Raw genomic sequence first — 15764 nt, forward strand, 5'->3', positions numbered from 1 at the left:
CAACAGAAGAGTGTGATCCTTTGCCCAATTAGAAGGTTCTAATTCACAACCAGGAATATCTTGTTGGTGCACACGCTAAGCAAGCACGTATGTCTGGGGAAGCTCCAGGTTGACTGCTTCCTCAGTGAAGTAGGAAACAGTTAAAAGTTAGCAGTAAGGGCCGGGCACAGTGGCTCACGCCTGTAATCCCAGCACTTTGGGAGGCCGAGGCGGGCGGATCACCAGAAGTCAGGAGTTCAAGACCAGCCTGACCAACACAGAGAAACCCCGTCTCTACTAAAAATACAAAATTAGCCGGGCATAGTGGTACATGCCTGTAATCCCAGCTACTCGGGAGGCTGAGGCATGAGAATCACTTGAACTCAGAAGGCGGAGGTTGTAGTAAACTGAGATTGCACCATTGCACTCCAGTCTGGGCAACAAGATCAAAACTCCGTCTCAAAAAAAAAAAAAGTTAGCAGTAAGGATGGGGAAGAGGTTTGGGGAATTTGAAGACAGCTTTAGGAGAGCAAATGAAGTAGGGACAAATGTTCCACCACCTGGCAGCACTCAGGTTATCACTGGAAGTAGGAGGTCATGAGGTTGATGCTCTGTAGCTACCTGCAGCTGCAGGCAATGGGGAACGAAGAGGACACATATCAGCAGATAACTTCTTAATCTTCCCAAGTATTTCTCTAAACATCATTTCCCCTTCAAAGGCATTTGCCAGTGCCTTTAAGGCAAAGTCCATACTCTAAAAGCTGCCCACCTTCCCAGGCTGGTCACACCCTGTCACTCTAAGCCTCACAAAGTTCCAAACAAACCGAATTGCTTATACTCACTAATCTTTGCAAGCTTAATAATTTCTAACACATGGCCGGGCGCGGTGGCTCACGCCTGTAATCCCAGCACTTTGGGAGGCCGAGGCGGGCGGATCACAAGGTCAGGAGGTCGAGACCACAGTGAAACCCCGTCTCTACTAAAAATACAAAAAATTAGCCGGGCGCGGTTGTGGGCGCCTGTAGTCCCAGCTACTCGGGAGGCTGAGGCAGGAGAATGGCGTGAACCCGGGAGGCGGAGCTTGCAGTGAGCCTAGATCACGCCACTGCACTCCAGCCTGGGCGACAGAGCAAGACTCCGTCTCAAAAAAAAAAAAAAAAAAGGCCGGGCGCGGTGGCTCAAGCCTGTAATCCCAGCATTTTGGGAGGCCGAGGCGGGTGGATCACGAGGTCAGGAGATCGAGACTATCCTGGCTAACATGGTGAAACCCCGTCTCTACTAAAAATACAAAAAACTAGCCGGGCGTGGTGGCGGGCGCCTGTAGTCTCAGCTACTTGGGAGGCTGAGGCGGGAGAATGGCGTGAACCCGGGAGGCGGAGCTTGCAGTGAGCCGAGATCACGCCACTGCACTCCAGCCTGAGAGACACAGCAAGACTCCGTCTCAAAAAAAAAAAAAAAAAATTTCTAACACATGAAACTACTACAAACCTTCAAAAATCAGAAACCCAGACTGAGCAACAGAATGAGTCCCCATCTCTATGAAAAAAAAAAAAAATTAGCTGTGCATGATTGCACAAGTGTGTGGTCTCAAGTATTTGGAAGGCTGAGGTTGAAGGACCAATTGAGCCTGGGTCAAGGCTGCAAGGAGCTGTGATTGTACTCTCTCTCTCTCTCTCTCTCTCTCTCTCTCTCTCTCTCTCTCTTTCTTTTCTTTATTTTTATTTTTTGAGATGGAGTTTCGCTGTTGTTGCCCAGGCTGGAGTGCAATGGCTCAATCTCGGCCCACTGCAACCTCTACCTCCCGGGTTAGAGCAATTCTCCTGTGTCAGCTTCCCAAGTAGCTGGGATTACAGGCATGTGCCACCATGCACAACTAATTTTTTGTATTTTTAGTAGAGATAGGGTTTCACCATGTTAGCCAGGATGGTCTCCATCTCCCAGCCTCGGGTGATCTGCCCACCTCGGCCTCCCAAAGTGTTGGGATTACAGGCATGAGCCACCATGCCCAGTGAGCAAGACCCTTTCTCAAAACAAAACAAAACAGCAGGGCGTGTAATCCCAGCACTTTGGGAGGCCGAGGTAGACAGATCACTTGAGGTCAGGAGTTCCAGACCACCCTGGCCAACATGGTGAAACCCTGTCTCTCCTAAACATAAAAAAAAAAAATTAGCCAGGCATGGTAGCAGGCGCCTGTAGTCCCAACTACTCAGGAGGCTGAGGCAGGAGAATCGCTTGAACCCGGGAGGCAGAGGTTGCAGTGAGTTGAGATGGAGCCACTGCACCCCAGCCTGGGCAACAGAGCAAGACTGTCAAAAAAACAAAACAAAACAAAACAAAACAAAAAGTCAGCAGCAAGGCTGGGTGCTGTGGCTCACGCCTGTAGGCCCAGCCCTTTGGGAGGCCAAGGCAAGTGGATCGCTTGAGCCCAGAAGTTTGAGACCAGCCTAGGCAACATAGTGAAACCATATCTCTACAAAAAAAGTTGTAAAAATTAGCTGGGCATGGTGATGCACTCGAGTAGTCCCAGCTACTCAGGAGGTTGGGGTGGGAGGATAGCTTGGGCTCAGGAGTTCAAGGTTACAGTGAGCTATGAATGAGCCACCGCACTCCAGCCTGTGTGACAAAGCAAGACTGTCACAAAAGTCAGCAGCCAGTACTAAGTTTCTGCTTTACTGAACATTATCTTTATACGGATTTTTTTTTACAATTTTTTTTGAGACACTTTTATGGCTCACTTCATCCTCCACCTCCCAGGCTCAATCCTCCTCCTGCCTCAGCCTCTCCAGTAACTGAGACTGCAAGCATGTTCCACCACACTCAGCAAATTTTTCTATTATTTTTCAGATAGATCTCACTGTGTTACCTAGGCTGGTCTCGGATTCCTGGGTTCAAGCAATCCCCCTGCTTCAGCCTCCCAGCGCATTGGGATTACAGGCATGAGCCACCACGCCCTCTAATATTTTTACTTTACAAATCATAAAACTACTAACAGAGCTATGCCCTCCGCAGTTCCACATTATTGCATAATACCCATTTTACAGAAAAGGAGAGGCTCACCAAAAGTATGTGTTGCACCTAAAGTCACAGTTTCCAGTCAGCCTGAATAAATACGGCTTGACACAAATGTACCACACAATTTTCTGCAGTTTTATTTCTTCGTCCTATTTCTCTCACTAAACTTGCCCAGGTAAAGTTTAAATAAGGCCGCTATTGCAGTCCATGATTCCATTTAAATAAAAGTCAATTTCTCAGGAAATCCAAAAAACTCTATTTTGTGTAAATTTCCCCTAAATTTCTTGGCTCAATCATTATTGTCCTTACCTCGCATATAAAACTACGAAAGTCCAAGCAACTATATCCTGGTTTTCTCTTTGTCATAAGTTTCCAGAAGACCGCACTTACCAGTTAGTTAGAAGGCAATTTTCCAGCTTCTCCTCCCTCCTCCTGGTCTGTTTGTAGCCCTCCTCCAAAGATCTTTCTAGATTAAGACTACATTCACCCAGAATTCCATTCTTTATCTCTTTGCCACACCCTCACATAAGAATACTGGGAAGCAAGTTTGAATGTTACATTTCTCCAGTTGGCTGATCTTTTTACTGGACTTGATCCACTTACAAATTTAAACAGATTACAGGGAGATTGTTACAGTACTTGTTCTCTACTGGGCATTTGTTTTGTTTTGTTTTTTGGGTTTTTTTTTTTTTTTGGTTTTGTTTTGTTTTTTTGAGACAGTCTTGCTCTGTCGCCCAGGTTGGAGTGCAGTGGTGCAATCTCCGCTCACTGCAACCTCCGCCTCCCAGGTTCCAGCGATTCTCCTGCCTCAGCCTCCCAAGTAGCTGGGACTACAGGCACTCGCTACCATGCCTGGCTAATTTTTGTATTTTTAGTAGAGTCGGGGTTTCACCATGTTGGCCAGGCTGGTCGCTAACTCCTCACCTCCAGTGATCCACCCTCCTTGACCTCCCAAAGTTCTGGGATTATAGGCGGGAGCCACCACACTCTGCTGGGCTATTTTTAAAGATTCAGCCAAGATCTGGATGTTAGGTCAGACTCCAGGATTGAAAAATGATACAGACTTTGTGAACGCTGGTGCAGGAAAGGACTTTAAACTACCTGAGGCCAAGTTTCCTCAATTTATAGTGAATAAACCAAGGTCCAAACAGTAGAATAGAGTGTGGGACCCATAGAAGCCACTGGAGGCAGAGGCAGAAGTAAAAGCCAGGTTAACTTTTCCTATTCCACTGTTCTTGTTACACAACAAACAGTACTTCAATAAATATTTATTGAGCACCCCACGAAAATAATGGAACATTTTGATTTTTCTTTCTTTTATTTATTTATTTATTTATTTATTTATTTATTTATTGAGACAGGGTCTTGTTCTGTTGCCCAAGCTGGAGTGCAGTGGCACATTCATGGTTCACTACAGCCTTGACTACCCCAGCTCAAGCGATCCTTCTGCCTCAGTCTCCTGAGTAGCTCAAGCACTCGTCCCACCTTGGCCTCCTAAAGTTCTGCAATTATGCATGTGAGCCACCATGCCCAGCCTTCTTATTCATTCTTTCTATTTTTTTTTAACCCATTAAGCATTCTCACCCCCAAGAACAAGGTGCATGTTCTTGGCACCTTTGTCGAAAATGAATTCACCGTAGGTTGTGGCATGCAGCTTTTACCAGATGGGATTAGAGAAGTTTTTTTAAAGAACTCTGTACACTCCCAAACCAAGACCACCACAGGACCTGGACACCGTGTTGAACTGCCTATGACATTAAGTAACGACTATATAAAATGTATGCTGAGTTCTATCAAAACATTGTGCTAGTGGTAGGCATTGTGGCTTTTAAAAATGTTGATTCTGCTTAATAATGATATATGTTAATAAAATGCCAACTTTTTATTGGGAACTTAGATATAGAAATATTTTCAAAACATATGGCTGGGTGCGGTGGTTCACATCCGTAATCCCAGAACTTTGGAGGCTAAGGTGGGAGGATCACTTGAAACCAAGAGTTCGAGTCCAGCCTGGCCAACATGATGAACTTAGTATTTAGTATTTTATTTTATTTTATTTTATTTATTTTTGAGACGAAGTCTAACTCTGTCACCTAGGCTGGAGTGCAGTGACACAATTTCGGCTCACTACAACCTCCGCCTCCCAGGTTCAAGCGATTCTCCTGCCTCAGCCTCCCAAGTAGCTGGAACTACAGGCTTTTGCCACCACACTGGCTAATTTTAATATTTTTAGTAAAGATGGGGTTTCACCATGTTGGCCAGGCTGGTCTCTAACTCCTAATCTCAGGTGTTCCACCCACCTCAGCCTTCCAAAGTGCTGGGATTACAGGTATGAGCCACTGGGCCCGGCCAGTATTTAGTATTTTAGACACTACTAAAAAAAAGAAGAAAAATAGCCAGCAGTTGTGCCACATGACTGTAATTCCAGTTACTCTGAAGGCTGAGCCACAAAAATTGTTTGAACCCAGGAGGCAAGGTTGCAATGAGCCAAGATTGCACCACTACACTACAGCCTGGGTGACAGAATGAGACTCTGTTTAAAAAGAAAAAGAAAAGAAGTATTTCCAGGAAATATTAAATTAGGCCGGGCATGGTGGCATGTGTCTGTAGTCCCAGCTACTAGAGAGGCGGAGGCAGGAGGATCGCTTGAGCCCAACAGGTTGAGGCTGCAGTGAGCTGTGATTGCACCACTGCACTCCAGCCTGGGTGACAGAGGGAGACCATGTCTCAAAAAAATACAAAAACAAACAAAAAAAGGAAATATTAGATCAAAAACAACAACACGGTGGCTCCTGCCTGTTATCTCAGCACTTTAGGAGGCTGAGGTGGGAAGATCACTGAGTCCAGGAGTTTGAGACCAACCAGGGCAATGCAGTGAGACTTTGCATCTACGAAAAATAAACAAAAATTAGCTGAGTGTGGTGGCGTGTGCCTGTAGTCCCAGATACTTGAGAGGCTGAGGTGAGAGGAAAACACAATTTAAAACACACACGCACACACAACCACCACCACCACCACCACCACCTATTTTATAGGAATCCATTTTTGCAAAAACACTACAATGAAATGACAGCATATGTATGTATATATGCATATGTACCTATGTGGAAAAGTTACGGGAAAGAATCTACGAAACTAGTCAGGTCAGCATATCCTATCTGGTAGAGAAGCAGGCTGAGAAAAGAGGAACTTTCAGTTTGAGGCTATATATTTATTTGTTTGTTTGTTTTGAGATGGAGTTTCACTCTTGTTGCCTAGGCTGGAGTGCCATAGCACGATCTCACCTCACCGAAACCTCTGCCGCAACCCGGCTAATTTTGTATTTTTAGTAGAGACGGGGTTTCTCCATGTGATCAGGCTGGTCTCAAACTCCCGACCTCAGGTGATCCGCCCACCTTGGCTTCTCAAAGTGCTGGGATTACAGGTGTGAGCCACCGTGCCCAGCCATTTATGTACCATTTCAGTATTTTACATTCTTGTTTATATACTATGTACTGTTTATATACTATAAACTGTTTACTGTTTATATACTGTTTATATACTATAAACTATGTACTGTTTATATACTATAATGCATGCAAAGTGTTTTAACAACAACAACAAAAAGCAAAACCCAATCCCAAAACTGTACATTCTTGTAAAAGTAGAGTTATTTTTTTTTTTTCTGAGACAGGGTATTTGTCTGTCACCCAGGGTGGAGTGCAGTGACACAAACATGGCTCACTGTGGCCTCGACTTCCTGGGCTCAACCAATTCTCCCACCTCAACCTCCTGAGTAGCCTCCTTTTTCACAGCCTAACTACAATCATCCTTTTCTTTAACCCAGAAAGACAGAGAGAAAAGATAGCAACTGAAGTTGCCAGAAGCTAGACTTGGACATCACCAAGCATCTAGAAAAATGGAAGATTATGAAATAATGCTTTAATAAACATAGAAGCACTACACCACAAAGCACATGTTCTTCTACAAAGAAAATACATTGGCTCACTATAGTTGACCCTTGAACAACATGGCTTCGAACTGCAAGGGTCCACTTATTTGCAGACTTTTTTCAATAAAAGTTATACCAAGTGTGCCTGCCTTTCCTGCCTCACTTTCCATCTCTACGTCTTTCACCTCCCATCTCTACGTCTTTCACCTCTACTCCCTCTGGGACAGCAAGACCGACTCCTCCCCTTCCTCCTCCTCCTTCACATTGAGTTTACTCAGTGGAAAGATGATGAGGATGATCCTGATGATGAACAGTAAATATATTTCATCTTCCAGAGGATTTCTTAGTAATATTTTCTTTTCTCTAGCTTACTTTAAGAATATAGCATATAATATATATAATATACAAAAATGTGTTTTAATAGGCTGTTTACATTATCTGTAAGGCTTCCTGTCAACAGTAGGCTGTTAGCAAATTTTTTGGAGAGTCCAAAGTTATATGCAGCCTGGGCACAATGGTTCATGCCTGTAGTCCCAGCACTTTGGGAGGCCAAGGCAGGAAGATCACTTGAGCCTAGGTGTTTAAGACCAGCCTCGGCAACATGGCAAAACCCTATCTCTATAAAAAAAGCAAAAATTAGCCAGGCATGGTGACACACACCTATAGTTTCAGCTACTAAAGAGGGTGAGGTGGGAAAATTGCTTGAGCCCAGGGAGGTCAAGCCTGCAGTAAGCAGTGATCATGCCACCGCACTCCAGCCTGAGCAAGAGAGTGAGACTATCTCAAAAAGAGAGAGAGAAAAAAAAGTTATATGCATATTTTCAACTGCACAGGGGATTGGTGCCACTAGCCCCCATATTGTTCAAGAGTCAACTATGTATATTTATTTCAGGGACTGCTGTTAGAATCTGCGTCACCTCTGTCACTTTATGCATTCACCCATTTATATTTACTGAACACTTGCTATGTGCCAGGCAACCTTATTCTGTGAGACTCATTTGCAGTTTTACAGAGTTAACTTAGGCAAGTGGTAAAGCTAAGGATTTGTATTTCCAGAAATTTTTATTTAAAGACATCACCAAAAAGCCCTTTTCTGTATCATTCAGAATCAGCGTGTGGGTCTGCTATAGGTTTATTGCCTTTTATTATAACTATATTCTTGGGGATCAGGCTGCCCTGCTATATTCGGACTTCCTGGAAGGAAAAACGTAAACCTTTTTGTGGTGCCTGTGTCACAGCTTGTGTCTGCAATACAGCAGGCATATGTTCATTCATTCATTTAGTCTACAGATACTTATTCCACACTCGCAGTGAGCCAAGCATTGTACTAGGCCCCTGGGATAGGACATGAATGATAGAGTTTACTTTCCAGTTGAGGGTTGGGGTGGATAGATCACACACATAGAAAAATCTAAGCAAGAGAATTTTAGATTGGAACAAGCTATGTAGGAAATAAACTGAATTAGAGATGGGAAGATAGTTACTTAGATTTGGTGGTTGGGGAAACGCTCTTAGATGAAATTTAGGCTGGGCACAGTGGCTCACACCTGTAATTCCAGCACTTGGGGAGGCCGAGGCGGGCAGATCACTTGAGGCAAGGAGTTTGAGACCAGCCTGGGCAACACGGGGAAACCCCATCTCTATTAAAAATAGAAAAAAAAAAAATATTAGCCGGGCATGGCGAGGTGCACCTGTAGTCCCAGCTACTCGGGAGGCTGAGGGAGAGAATCGCTCTTGAACCCAGGAGGAGGAGGTTGCAGTGAGCTGAGATCGCGCCACTGCATTCCAGCCTGGGTGACAGAGCAAGACTTCGTCTCAAAAATAAGTAAGTAAAATTAAAAATAAAAATAAAAAGAAATTTAAACTAGAAACCAAAAGATGATAAAGGGGAAGTTTTTTACAGTCTGAGAGAAGTATTCTGAAGAGAGGAAATGGCCGTTGAAAAGGGGTTGGAATCAGAAAGAACTTGGGCTGTTCTAGAAGCAGAAACATCAGTGTGGCTGAAACAGAGAGTAAGGAGTGGTTGGTGAGGTCAGCAGAATTTCATTTTAATGGCAAGCTATTGAAAGGTTTTAAATAAGAGTAATTGAATCCAGTTAATGATTTAAGAAAGAAAAAGAACGACAGGCACGGTGGCTCACGCCTGTAATCCCAACACTTTGGAAGGCCTAGGCAGGCAGATCACGAGGTCAGGAGTACAAGACCAGCCTGGCCAACATAGTGAAACACCATCTCTACTAAAAATACAAAAATTAGCTGGGTATGGAGGTGTGTGCCTGTAGTCCCAGTTATTCAGGAGGCTGAGGCAGGAGAATCGCTTGAACCTGGGAGGCGTAGCTTGCAGTGAGCAGAGATGGTGCCACTACACTTCAGCCTAGGAGACAGAGTGAGACTTTGTCAAAAAAAAAAAGAAAAATGAAAACAAAAAAGAAAATACTTAGGCTACTGTGTGAAGAGAATGAACTACCAAGAGAGCAAAAGTGGACTAGGTGGCTACCAATTAGGAAGCCATTTCTTGGATGGATCCATGGACAAATGGAAGGAAGGAAGGAAGGAAGGAAGGAAGGAAGGAAGGAAGGAAGGAAGGAAGGAAGGAAGGAAGGAAGGAAGGAAAGAAGGAAGGAAGGAAAGAGAGAAGGGAGGAAAGAAAGAAACAGATGAATGAGAGACAAAAATAACTCTGATTACAGGTTGGGCCCGGTGGCTCACACCTGTAATCCCAGCACTTTTGGAAGCCGAGGTGAGTGGATTACTTGAGTTTAGGAGTTCAGGACAAGCCTGGCCAACATGGCAAACCCTGTCTTTACAAAAAATACAAAAATTAGCCAGGCATGGTGGTGAGTACCTGTAGTCTCAGCTACTTAGGAGGCTGAGGCTGGAGGATTGCCTGAGCCCAGGAGGTGGAGGTTGCAGTAAGCCATGATCAAGCCCCTGCACTCCAGCCTGAGTGATAGAGCAAGATCTTGCCTCAAAAAATAAAAATAACAAAAGAGCAAGCCTCATGACAGTCACTAGACCTAGATTTTTTAGCTTAAACTGGTTTTTAAGTCAAATTTCAAAAAGCAAAATCAAATTATTTTTAGTGAAGGAACATGCTGGAATTAAAATGTGGTTTTCTAAAATGATTACCTTGAAACAGATGGTATATATTTAGCTATACACTTGCTGGCATATTGGTTTAAAATATATATTACTGTTTTATAGTCATAATGCTTCTACCAGCATCATAACCTTTGACAAAGCAATTCTATATCTAGAACTCTATACCTTGAAAATATACAAATGCACGTAAGTTTTTGTATAAAGGATGTTCCTTGTAGCCTTATTTGAAACAAAGAAAGACAATAAATATCTTTCAATAGGGAAATGATTTAATAGAACATATATGTTTATTCTACTCAATACTATATAGCTATCTAAGTAAAAGGTATTCTCCCAAATATTCTGACATAGACTAATAACCTTCTACAAATAGTAAAAAAAAAAAAAAAAAAAAAAAAAAAAAGGCCGGGCTCAGTGGCTCACACCTGTAATTCCAGCACTTCGGGAGGCCAAGGCAGGTGGATCACAAGGTCAGGAGATCGAGACCATCCTGACGAACACAGTGAAACCCCGCCTCTACTAAAAATACAAAAAATTAGCTGGGTGCAGTGGCGGGTGCCTGTGGTCCCAGCTACTCAGGAGGCTGAGGCAGGAGAATGGTGTGAACCCAGGAGGCGGAGCTTGCAGTGAGCCGAGATCGCGCCACTGCACTCCAGCCTGGGTGATAGGGTGAGGCTCCGTCTCTTAAAAAAAAAAAAAAAAGTACGTTACAACCTATATTTGTTTGTGTGTATGTGTGTGAGAGAGAGAGAGACTGGGCATCGTGGTTCACTGTGACTCATGCCTGTAATCCAGCACTTTGTTATTTTTGGAGGTTCTGGTTTTGGTTTGGTTTTTTTAACTTCTACCCAAGAGCTACTATGCAATCTCAGTATTTTAAGAGGCTGAGGTGGGAGAACTGCTTGAGCCCAGGAGTTAAAGGCCATCCTAAGCAACATAGTGAGACCCCCATCTCTATTTTTAAAAAACAGGGCCAGGTGCAGTGACTCACGCCTGTAATACCAGCACTTTAGGAAGCCGAGGTGGGAGGATCACTTGAGGTCAGGAGTTTGAGACCAGCCTGGCCAACATGTTGAAACCCTGTCCCTGCTAAAAATATAAAAATTATCCAGGTGTGATGGCAGGTGCCTGTAATTCCAACTACTTGGGAGGCTGAGACAGGAGAATCACCTGAACCTGGTAGGCAAAGATTGCAGAGAGCCAAGATCGCACCATTGCACTCCAGCCTGGGCAACAGAGGGAGACTCCGTCTCAAAAAATAATAATAATAAATAAATGAGAGAGAGAGAGAGAGAGTGAGAATAGAGAATGGTGCAGATCTGCGCTGTCTAATACCGTAGCCACTAGCCACACGTCGCTACTGAGCACTTAAAATGCAGCTAGTCAGAACTGAGATGTGCTTTAAACGTAAAGTGCACACTGAATTTTTACTGAATTCTGAAAACTTACAATGAAAGAACATAAACTCTCTCCCCCATTTTCTTTTTTGAGACAGGGTCTTCCTGTGTCACCAAGGTTGGAGTGCAATGGCGCGATCTTGGCTCACTGCAGCCTTGACCTCCCAGGCTCAAGCAATCCTCCTACCTCTCAGTCGCTCAGGTAGCTGAAACTAGAGGCACATATCACCATACCAGGCTAATTTTTGTATTTTTGTAGAGATGGGGTTTTGCCATGCTGCCCAGGCTGGTCTCAAACTCCTGGATTCAAGCAGTCTGCTCATCTCAGGCTCCCAAAGTGCTGGGATCACAGGTGTACACCATCACGCCCAGCCCTCATTAATTATTTTTATCTTTATTCCATGTTGTAATGATAACAGTTTAGATGAATGGAGTTAAATAAAATATATTCTTAAAATTAATTTCACGGCCAGGTGCAGTGGCTCACGCCTGTAATCCCAGCACTTTGGGAGGTCTAGGCAGGCGGATCACAAAGTCAGGAGTTTGAGACCACCCTGACCAGCATGGTGAAATCCCGTCTCTACTAAAAATACAAAAATTAGCTGGGCGTGGGGTGGCACGTGCCTGTAATCCCAGCTACTTAGGAGGCTGAGGCAGGAGAAATGCTTGAACCCAGGAGGTGGAGGATACGGTGAGCCGAATCCCACCACTGCACTCCAGCCTGGGTGATAAAGCAAGACTCTGTCTCAAAAAAAAAATTAAAATTAAGTAATAATAATAATATGCACATTTAAATAGATGAGCTCATACCACCACCACCACATGTGAATAGTTTAAATAGCCTTTTATTTTTTTCAATCTCACTGCTCTTTTTGTAAAAAGAGTCACACCTTAAGCAGAAGAAATTGGAATGTTAATTCACAAGAGATTCATGACTATGAGTAGGTGAGTGACTTGGAATAACCTTTGCAAATGCAGTCTATATGGCTGAGGAAAAGATACAGAGGCTCTATTAGGTTGGTGCGAAAGTTATTACGGTTTTTGCCATTACTTTCGATGGCAAAAACTGCAGTACTTTTTGCACCAACCTAATAGAAGCCTAAAATTAACATTTCTGATTGATACTCTCCCTTGCACCGCTTTTCCACTAAAAATCAAGCAAAATCCAAGCCCTCCTAAAGCTTAAGAACCTCCCAGCCAACTGGGTAGCTGCCTCTCTCCTTTGTCCCACTTTCCAACTGAGTTCCAGAAAATGATGATAGAAAATCTTAAAAGTGACTGCTCTAGGGCATCTCTACTTATCTCTAGAAGCATCCAGACTTTTTCAATAGAAATCAGGAGACAAAATTAATTTGTGTTCAGTTGAATTTTTTAAATCAATACATTATCATTGGAAGTAGACAGGAGGACCCTTTGAACTTCCAAATATATTTCGAGATGGTGGAAATGTTTTATATCTTGCTTGGGGTGGTATTAACATAGCTGTATATTTGTGGAATTTATTTTATTTATTTATTTATGTATTTTTTTTGAGATAAAGTCTCGCTTTTGTCCCCCAGGCTGGAGTGCAATGGTACGATCTCAGCTCACTGCAACCTCCACCTCCTGAGTTCAAGAAGTTCTCCTGCCTCAGCCTCCCGAGTAGCTGGGATTACAGTCGCCTGCCACCACGCCCAGCTAATTTTTGTATTTTTAGTAGAGACAGGGTTTCATCATGTTGGCCAGGTTGGTCTCGAACTCCTGACCTCAGGTGATCCTCCCACCTCGGCCTCCCAAAGTGCAGGGATTATAGGCATGAGCCACTGCGCCTGGCCTATTTGCATAATTTAAATTGTCTGCTTAAAATGAGAACATTTTGGCCAGGCGTGGTGGCTCATGACTGTAATCCCAGCACTTTGGGAGGCCAAGGTGGGCAGATCACTTGAGGCCAGGAGTTTGAGACCAACCTGGCCAACACGGCAAAACCCTGTCTATACTAAAATACAGAAATTAGCCACTGCACTCTAGCCTCAGAGACAGAGAGAAACTCTGTCTCAAAGAAAAAAGGAAAAAAAGAGAGCATTTTATTGTATGTAAATTGTACCTGTTTAAAAATTTATCCGCATGACTGCAGAATGAATAAAATTAATAAAAACAAAAATTCAATAAGTGATTTCCATATATACATTCGCTCATAACATTAAAAAAAGAAAACAATTTTCATTTATGTAAATTGATTTGATGTTATCTGAATCGATTACTGAGCAATTGACCTGCTTGGAATTTCTGCCTTAGGAATTCTAAATCTAGAAGTGATGGGCAGATAAAACACAGTCGACTTTACTTTTTTCAGTCTAAAAAGATCGGGGACTCTCCCCCTTTTCAGAGCCTGTGGGCTTTCTGTGGGCAGCTCTGGAAGAAAAATCCTAAGGCATTTCTAAGAGCAAACCACACATCCAATTTTAACGCATTGTTTTTTTATTTTAATGTTATATGAAGTTTTATTCTCAAAATATATTTAAAAAACACACACACACACACACACACGAAGGGACTAAGATGTTATTTCACAGGACTTGCTTGCCGCAGTCTTTATGAAGAACACAGTTCCAAATTAATGGACAAGTTCCTCCCTGTGCTCTAGGTCATTCGAAGGAGGCAAGCTCTTTTGTCAAATCAGGAGCTCCAGCAGCCTATCAGGAGCACAGATGCCAGGGTGGGAGTTTCTCAGTGGGATCTAGTATTGCTAGAAGAGCCTTGCTTATACAGCAAAAGACAGGCACATGGGCCTCTTCCCTTAGACTGTATCTGTCTCACATGCTTGGGAACTGCTGTGCAGAACACCGGGTGTGGCCTGAGGCAGCGTATACATGGCCCCCCAACGCTGGTCTATATTGCACTGTTTCTAATTCTTTTTTTTTTTTTTTTTTTTTTTTTTTGAGACAGTTTTGCTCTTGTCCACAGGCTAGAGTGCAATGGCATGATCTTGGCTCACTGCAGCCTCCGCCTCCCAGGTTCAAGTGATTCTCCTGCCTCAGCCTCCCAAGTAGCTAGAATTACAGGTGCCTGCCACCATGCCTGGCTAATTTTTGTATCTTTTAATAGAGATGAGGTTTCATCATGCTGGCCAGGCTGGTCTCGAACTCCTGGCCTCAGGTGATCCACTCACCTCGACCTCCCAAAGTGCTGGGGTTACAGGCGTGAGCCACCTCGTCCGGCTGTTTTTAATTCTCTAAGTTATCATTTGCCATCTCCTGGGCCCTTTGTAGTAATTCCCCTCCCTTTTTTGTTTTTCTGTATCCATCTTTCGCATTCCAAATAGTTGATGTAAAGGGAGATTCCACCTTGAAAACCAGGGTTCCAGTCCTGGTTTGCTGCCACACTCTACTGATGACCTTGATCTTGACCTTGACCTTGTCTTCATTTATTTCTTTGATGAGGCGGGCGGACAGAAAAACATTGCTATAGTGCTTAAAAATTTTTTTTATTACAAAAGAAAATGGAGAAAATAATTCAAACTATAGCAGAAACATGAAAAAGGGAAAAGTGAGTCTTCACTATTTGTCTCCATTGGTAACCATATTCATTTGGGTATATTCTTCCATATTTTTAAGGCAAAATCAAATTCAACAGTTATATATACCATTATGGAACCCTTTTTTTTTTTCCTTTGAACTTAACTACATAGTATTCTCTGATAAGTAAGTTCCATGACAGCAAGGATTTTGACTGCTTCATTCACTGCTATATTTCTGGAGACCAGAATAGTGTTTGGCATAAAGTAGGTGCCAATAAATATTCACTGAATGCGCTGGGCGTGGTGGCTCACGGCTGGAATCCTAGCACTTTGAGAGGCCAAGGTGAGCAGGTCACTTGAGGCCAGGAGTTCAAGATCAGCCTGACCAACGTGGTGAAACCCTGTCTCTATTAAAAACACAAAAATTAGCCAGGCACGGTGGTGCACGCCTGTAATTCCAGCTACTCCAGTGAGCATCTGGGCAGGAGAATCGCTTAAACCCAGGAGGCGAAGGCTGCAGTGAGCCAAGATTGCACCACTGCACTCCAGCCTGAGCAACAGAGTGAGACTCTGTTTCAAAAAAAAAAAATTAAAAAAACAAAAACAAAACAAAACAGAAGGGGACCAAACAGACACATTCCTGGCTCCATGGAACTCCTAGTTGATCTGACAGGAAAAAAAAAAGAAGTACATAGTGCTTTGCACATAGTAAGCACTTAATAAGTATTTGTTGAATTAGCAAAAAAGCATAATGATAAAACAACCTAATTCTTTTTACTTGCACCAGTGTATTGACATAACACTATAATCAATGATTCCCTTATTGATTGTAAAAATCTCCGCAAAC

At 43.3% G+C, this 15764-nt stretch overlaps 1 protein-coding gene across 1 annotated transcript in view; it reads right to left on the bottom strand.

Annotated features, from left to right (window-relative positions):
* Nucleotides 1–3504, bottom strand: part of HAVCR1 (hepatitis A virus cellular receptor 1) — a 41888-nt gene extending 38384 nt beyond the window's left edge. The window contains exon 1 of the mRNA XM_077937381.1: nt 3382–3504. The gene's annotated coding sequence lies outside the window, so the exon portion shown is untranslated. The remainder of the gene's footprint in view (nt 1–3381) is intronic.
* Between the last annotated feature and the right edge of the window lie 12260 nt (nt 3505–15764).

This window comes from Macaca mulatta, chromosome 6 (genome assembly GCF_049350105.2).
Source record: "Macaca mulatta isolate MMU2019108-1 chromosome 6, T2T-MMU8v2.0, whole genome shotgun sequence".
NCBI lineage: Eukaryota > Metazoa > Chordata > Mammalia > Primates > Cercopithecidae > Macaca > Macaca mulatta.